Genomic DNA, 8,109 nt, shown 5'->3' with positions numbered 1-8,109 from the left:
AAAAGGTGCAGAGGAGATTTACAAGGATGTTGCCTGGATTGGGGAGCATGACTTATGAGAATAGGTTGAGTGAACTTGGCCTTTTCTCCTTGGAGCGATGGAGGATAAGAGGTGACCTGATAGAGGTGTACAAGATGAATGAGGGGTATTGATCATGTGGATAGTCAGAGGCTTTTTCCCAGGGCTGAAATGGCTAGCATAAGAAGCCACAGTTTTAAGGTGCTTGGAAGTAGGTACAGAGGAGATGTCAGGGTTAAGTTTTTTTTTTTGCAGAGAGTGGTGAGTGCGTGGAATGGGCTGCTGGCGGTGGTGGTGGAGGCGGATACGATAGGGTCTTTTAAGAGACTCCTGGATAGGTACATGGAGCTTAGAAAAATAGAGGGCTATGGGTAACTCTAAGTAATTTCTAAGGTAAGGACATGTTTGGCACAGGTTTGTGGGCCGAAGGGCCTGTATTGCGCTGTAGGTTTTCTATGTTTCTAACAACCTCTTTACTCAATGTCAGCAAGACCAAGGAGCTGATTATTGACTTCAGGATGAGGAAACCCGAATCCTTATCAGGGGATCAGAGATGGAGAGGGTCAGTGACATTAAATTCCTTGCCATTATCATTTCAGAGGGCTTGTCCTGGGTCCCGCTCGTAAGTGCCATTACAAAGAAGGCATGGAATTACCTCTGCTTTCTTAGAAGGTTGGAAGTTCACTTAACTTCACTCAAACCACCCTAAATTCTACGAACTATGGATTTACTTACAAAGACTCTTCACCTCATGTTCTCAATCTTTATTGCTTATTTATTTCTGTCACTTTATATATTTTCTCTTCTTGTATTTGCACACTTTTGCATACTGATCCTTTGACTTGTGTACGGCTTTTCTATTGTGCATTCTATTGTGTTTCTTTGTACTTACTCTGAATGCCCACAAGAAAATGTAGCTCAGGGTGGTACAGCATATGGTGACATAAGTGGACTTTGATAATAAATTACTTTGAAATTTGAGTTAGAGCGGAATCCATCCAGGCAGTTATGACTGTACAGAGACAAGAGTAAGGTCTGAGGGCGCCACCTTGTGGAGCATCAGTATTGAGGATAATCGTGGTGGTGGTGTGCCTAGATAGATAGATAGATACTTTATTCATCCCCATGGGGAAATTCAACTTTTTTTCCAATGTCCCATACACTTGTTGTAGCAAAACTAATTACATACAATACTTAACTCAGTAAAAAATATGATATATTTTATATATATAAGGATATATATATATATATCCTTACTGATTGTGGCAAAATAGAGTAATTTATTTTTTTTTAAGTGCAACATTATTTTAATATGTTCAGCAATAAGAATTTGAAGGAATGATGCTTAGTGTTTATAATAATTATTGACGCCAGGTAGATCAAGGTACTTTCATCATCACTGGGTGTAGATCTTGCAAACTCCTATTGGAACAGCTTGAACAGAAGGTGCAAGAAGGTGATTAGCTGCCTTTTCAAGGAATGGGTGCTAAATGTTGACCTTACCAGTGATATCAACACCTTGCAAAAACACAAACACACTTCCTGTTGGGAAAGAACTTCACTGGAAATCTGCTTAACTTTCTGTAGTAAATTTAGTTTGTATCAACTGCACAGACAAAGCTGAATGCTGAAACAGTCCAGGAGATACTGACTCTGTGAAGCACTGAGAAGTGTAATTAGGATGGCAATTTTTGAATTTAATTGAGTACCTCCAAGTAGCTGTACAAATTGTATTGAGACTCATTGTCATTCTCAGAGTTCGATATCGTCCAGTTTCCTTGGGTTTTGTTAATAATTTTGACAATCTAGTGATTGAGAAAGAGCAAGCCTACATTTTCAATATTTCACTTGCAAGATGCTGCAGAGGCTTTTAGACACAGCCAGCTCCATCCAGGGCACAACACTCCCCACGAACAAAGACATCTTCAAGAAGGTGGCATCCTTCACTGAGGACCCTCCCCATCTGGGACATGCCCTCTTCTCATTATTATCATTGGGTGGGGGGGGGGGGAAGAGGTAGAAGAGCCTGAAGACCCACACTCACTGATTCAGAGATAGCTTCTACACTGTCTCCTCCCTCACGATCAGATTTCTCAATGGCCCATGAACCCTTCCTGTTTTGCAGTAGATATTTATTTTTATAATTTATCTTAATTTTATGTCTTTGCGCTGCACTGCTGCCACAAAATTTCATGTCATCTAAGTCACTGATAATAAATCTACTTTCTGATATAGGCCCATATTTTTGAAGAACTGTCCTGCTGTATTTTCTTTGACAGGTTTTCATTAAAGGTTCCACTCTAAATTCTTCTGGACATTTGACAAATAGTGCAGTACTGTTTGTTGTTGCTGTGCTGGCTGTTTAGTTGTCTTTTTCAGCATTTGGCTTTAATCAGTATCGATTACATTGTCAGTTCTGTGACTGTTAAAAGTTTTATAATCTTCCAAATGTACTTGGAGACCTCCTAAGTGGAGACCAGGACTGATCACAAAGAGCAAAATAGGTCAGTAGCAACACAACTAGAGCTGAGTAAGATGAGAGCTTCATTTACCCAGCAAAATGGAGGCAAACAGTTTTAGAAACCCAAGCGTGCATTGCTCGCAAGATGGACACAACAGTGATCTTGATATGTTAGGTGGTAGAGTGTTCTTCCCAGAGATATTGCAGCTCCATTATGGGCACTGGCCTCCCCACCACCTTGAAGACGTCTTCAAAAGGTGATGCCTCAAAAAGGCGATATCCTTCATTGAGGACCCCTGCCACTCAGGTCTTGCCCTCTTCTCATTACTACCATCAGAAAGGAGGTAAAGGAGCCTGAAGACACACATTCAATGTTTCAGAAACACCTTATTCCTCTCTACCATCATATTTCTGAACCCTACCTTACTATTTTTAGTACTTATTTAATTTTTAAATTTATTTCTCTTATTATAATTTATAGTATAATTTATGTATTGCAATGTACTGCTGCTGCAAAACACTAATTTCACAACATACGTCAATGATAATAAATCTGATTCTGACTCCAAATGAACAACAGTTTTGCAGAACATAACAGCTGATTTGTAAGGTAGACACAAAAGAGTTGGACTATTTTTCCTCATCCAGTTCCATTTATTGCAACGTTGACCTTTGTTTAAATATTTCCTTAGTGCTTCCTCCCGAATCCAACTCGAAGTCCGCTCCAGGTTTTAATACAGTGGATGATGAAGAACAATCTGACATCAGTGCTAGATGTGTATATCATTAATGCTGGCCTTCATCCCAACACCCCTCTTGTCTTGGTCCACAGAGCAGTTGAAGTATTCTTCATACTTGTTTTCTTCCCTTCACTTGCTATCCTGTACATTAAATCCCCCTGCTAATCATCCCCCTTATTTAGAGCAGGTCATAGGAATGATTTCTGTGACCAGAGCAATACACAGCGAGAATGGGTTAAAACACAAAAACCTGCTCTAAACCTGTAGCATTACTCTTCCTTTGAAAAATGGAGGGCCAGATGGGAGGGAAGGTTTAGATTGATATTGGAGTTGGTTAAAGGGCTGGCAAAATATCATGGGCTGAAGGGTCTGTGATATGCTGTATTGTTCTGTTCTGACCTCAACCTCAACCTCAGTAAGGAAACTCACCACCTGGGACATGCCCTCCTCTCATTACTACCATCAGGGAGGAGGTACAGGAGCCTGAAGACCAACACTCAATGATTTAGGAACAGCTTCTTCTCCTCTGCCATCAAATTTCTGAATGGTCTTATGGTAATGTTTTAATGCCTTGCCCTGTACTGCTGCAAAACAACACACTTCATGATATACACTCAGTGGCCACTTTATTAGGTACCTCCTGCACCTAAAAAAAAAGAAGTGTATGTTTGTGGTCTTCTGCTGTAGCCCATTCTCTTCAAGGTTTGATGTGTTGTGCATTCAGAGATGCTTTCTTCACACCACTGTCATAATACATGGTTACTTGAGTTACTGTCGCCCTCCTGTCAGCTTGAACCACTCTGGCCATTCTCCTCTGACCTTTCTCATTAACAAGGCATTTTCACCCACAGATCTGCCGCTCACCGGATGTTTTTTTGTTTGTTTTTCGCACCGTTCTCTGTAAACTCTAGAGACTGTTGTGCGTGAAAATCCCAGGAGATCAGCAGTTTCTGAGATACTCAATCCACCCTGTCAGCCACCAACAATCATTTCACAGTCCAAGTCACTTAGATCACATTTCTTCCCCATTCTGATGTTTGGTCTGAACAACAACTGGATCTCTTGACCATGTCGACATGCTTTTATGCATTGAGTTGCTGCCACATGATTGGCCAATTGGATATTTGTATTAATGAGTAGGTGTACCTAATAAAGTGGCCACTGAGTGCATGTCGGTGATAATAAACCCGATTCTGGTTCTGATTCTCCCATGTGACATTGAAAATGACAATGGTAACTCACTGGTAATTCTACCCAGCTCTTTATTTGTCAGTAAGGTGCACGTCATCTTTTCCTCCTGCAACACACTCAAAATGCTGGAGGAACTCAGCAGGTCAGGCAGCATCTGTGGAAATGTACAAATAGTCAATGTTTTGTGCTGAGGGTTTTGTGTATGTTGCTCTGGATTTCCAGTATCTGCAGAAGTTCTTGTGTTTTGCTTTTTCTGCTGTTTCTTAAAGTTAAGAGTTGTTGACTGAAGAAGTGAAAATAGAGCTTTTAATAGTGCTCATTCCGTGACATGCAGATCAAGAGAGCTCAGCAGTTACAGCTCATCATGAGTGCTGGCAAGCTGAGTTAGCAAGATGGGCTCACTATCTAGAACTCTGAATCTTCGCCTCATTCAGCTGAAGCGTCCCAGGCCTGAAACAATAAGTTTATCTTTCCGTAGATGTTGAGTTTTTACAGTATTTTCTCTTTTTATTTTAGCACATTTCAGTTCAAAGTCCGTTTATTATTGAAATATAAAAATTGTATTTATACACATGATACAACCTTGAGGCTCTTCTCCTAACAGGGAGCCACAAAACAAAGACAAGTACACAGCCAGGCAGGCAGTTGCTTCATGTTACTATTGACGTTGAGTTCCAACCTCATCTGATCCAGGTTTGTAGGCAAAAGCCTAGTTATCTTGTGTTGCAGAGTTACATGGATAATGGTGGGCATGTCATTTCTAACGCTCTAAAATCATAGCTAGTTTGAACTTGGCCAGAGTAGTTAAGTGAATTAGTAAGCATTTGAACTCAATGACCTAAAATTGCAGGTTGTCCCTGTTCTATCCCAACATTGGCCTCTGGCAGAAGTTTGTCATTTTTGGAACAGCGTCAAAGTAAATGCATCAGAGTTAATTGTGAACCCACGCCAATGGTGCGAAACTGGAGTCAGACTGCCGGGTTTCCTTCCCTAAAGGACATCGGTGAAACAGATGGAGTTTTAGCAATGTTCCAACATTTCAAAGTCCATTTCAAAGTTTATTCTTTTAAGCTGAATTCAAATTTGCAAAGCTGCCACGATGGTCCACGATGCTATTGGCAGTTTGTGAATTGTTCCTGGAGGTTATCAATTACTTTTTAGCTATCTTGTCAGTTACTTGTACCAGTTTTAATATGCACGTTCTTGTTGGTGCCATAATGCAAAGAAGTTGAGTTTATTGCCATGTGCCGAAGGATGGTGAGCAGTGAAAAATGGGCTTGCAGCAGCATCACAGGCACGATGCTACAGACAACACACAGAATATAAGCTATATATAAATTATGCATAAAATTATACCAGCCAGTGAAAAAATAACAATGCAAAACAAGATATTAGTGCAAACGTGGTGGACTCGGAGACAAGTCCATGATAGTGCAAGAGGTGGTCCTTGGTGCTCCGTAGAGTTAGGCTTGTGCAGGCCACTTGAAGAACTTGATGGCTGCCGGAAAATAACTGTGCCTGGTGGTGTGGGTTTTGTACCTTCTGTCCAACACTGGCAGCTGCTCGAAACTCCAATGGAAGTTCCTTTCGGAGAATAAAATTTTGGTGTGTGACTACGGGACACTAAAGGATTCGGCGAAGTTGACTATGGAGGATGCAGGTACGTCCTTCGCCAGTTCCTCAGCTCCATTACTCTGCACCAATTAAAGGATCGAGGCCTGAGGGTAGAAAATCGAACCCGTGTTCTGCGTTTGGCCCAAAAGCCTGTGGACTGTATATAATATATAGATTTGACTGCAGCTTCACACCATTTTCTTTCCTAGTGATTGCTTGCTCCTTTCCCATTGTTTGTACTTGCACCTTGGGCACGGTGATAAAGAGAAAAATGTAGTTTCAATGGCAATGTACATTGAAACATACAATGAAATGCATCATTTGTGTCCAACCAAATCAGCAAGGATCGTGCTGGGGCAGCCTGCAAGTGTTGCCATGCTTCCGGCACCAAAACAGCATGCCCTTAACTTACTAACTCTAATCGTGCATCTTTGGAGTGCAGGAGGGAACCAGAGCACAGGGAGGGAAGCCGTGAGGTTACAGGGAGCATGTATGAACTCCTTACAGACAGTAGTGGGAAGTGAACCCCAGTCTTACAGCTGGCACTGGAAAGCAGTGCACTAATCACTACAATGCCAATGATAGCATTGGTCTTGCTTTGTGCCTTTCAATATTCCAGCAATTTGTGACACAGACTTTGGGAAATATCAATTAAGAGTTAGAAAGTTCAATTAATGTTCCTTGATACCAAAACCTTGCCACTTGGGCTTCAGGAACAAATAAATGTGAAACCATACAGATTCTTGTCAGTGAAAAATTTGGTCTATCAGTTCTACAGCACCCCTACTTCCTTAAAAGGCTGCGAAGATTCGGCATAACATCAGAAACCGTGACAAACTTCCATAGATGTGTAGTGGAAAGTGTATTGACTGGCTGCATCACAGCCTGGTACGGGAACACCAATACCTTTGAGCGGAAAATCCTACAAAAGGTAGTGGATTTGGCCCAATACATAATGGGTAGAGCCCTCCCAACTATTGTGCATATCTACATGAAAAACTGCTGTAGGAAGCAGCATCCATCATCAATGATCCTTATCACCCAGGCTGTGCTCATTTCTCGCTGCTGCCATCATGTAGAAGGTACAAGTTCCTCAGGACTCACACCACCAGGTTCAAAAACAGTCACTACCTCTCAACCATCAGGCTCTTGAACAAAAGAGAATAATTACACTCATCTATTGAGATGTTCCCACAACCAGACTCTTTACCTTGTTATTTCATGCTCTTATTAATGTTATTTATTTATAGTTGCATTTCAACAGTTTGTTGTCTCCTCTGCTCTTGCTCTTTCATTGATCCTGTTTACAGTTACTATTCTATAGATTTGGTGAGTATGCCCGCAGGAAAATGAATCTCAGGGTTGTATGTAGTGGTGTGTATGTACTCTGCTAGTAAATTTTACTTTGAACTTTAATACAAAGGAGTATTCAATCTTGAGTTTCATGGTTGAGATATAAGCAATGGTGGCATTGGTAGTGCTGTGTCATCAGGTCTGAATAAAGCATATTGAAGTCAGATATTCAGTCCAGACTATGCTGCAATAATTGGTCCTAAATTTGCAATAATTGGTCCTAAATTAGTAGACGGAGTAGAATGTTCTCCACTGTAGACAATGCTAAATCAGATGGTAGTTGTTATATGTAGACCTTTCCCTCATAACATATTTGCCATTAGTTGAAGTGAGCTTTGATATAACAGAGACTTGAAGTTCAAGTCAAGTTTATTGTCATTTCGACTATAACTGCTGGTACAGTACATAGTAAAAATGAGACAACGTTTTTCAGGACAATCGTGTTACATGACATAGTACAAAAACTAGACTGAGCTATGTAAAAAAACAACACAGAGAAAGCTACACTAGACTACAGACCTACCCAGGACTGCATAAAGTGCACAAAACAGTGCAGGCATTACAATAAATAATAAACAAGGCAATAGGGCAGTAAGGTGTCAGTCCAGGCCCTGGGTATTGAGGAGTCTGATAGCTTGGGGGGAAGTTTCAGGCTGGGACCCTTCATCAGGACTCGAAAGGAAGGGGGAATAGGGCATAATGAGAAGGTGGGGGGGAGGGGACAGAGTATAA

Source organism: Hemitrygon akajei, chromosome 18 (genome assembly GCF_048418815.1).
Source record: "Hemitrygon akajei chromosome 18, sHemAka1.3, whole genome shotgun sequence".
Taxonomy (NCBI): Eukaryota; Metazoa; Chordata; class Chondrichthyes; order Myliobatiformes; family Dasyatidae; genus Hemitrygon; species Hemitrygon akajei.
The sequence above is the reverse complement of the archived record's forward strand: the minus strand, read 5'-3'. Positions refer to the sequence as shown.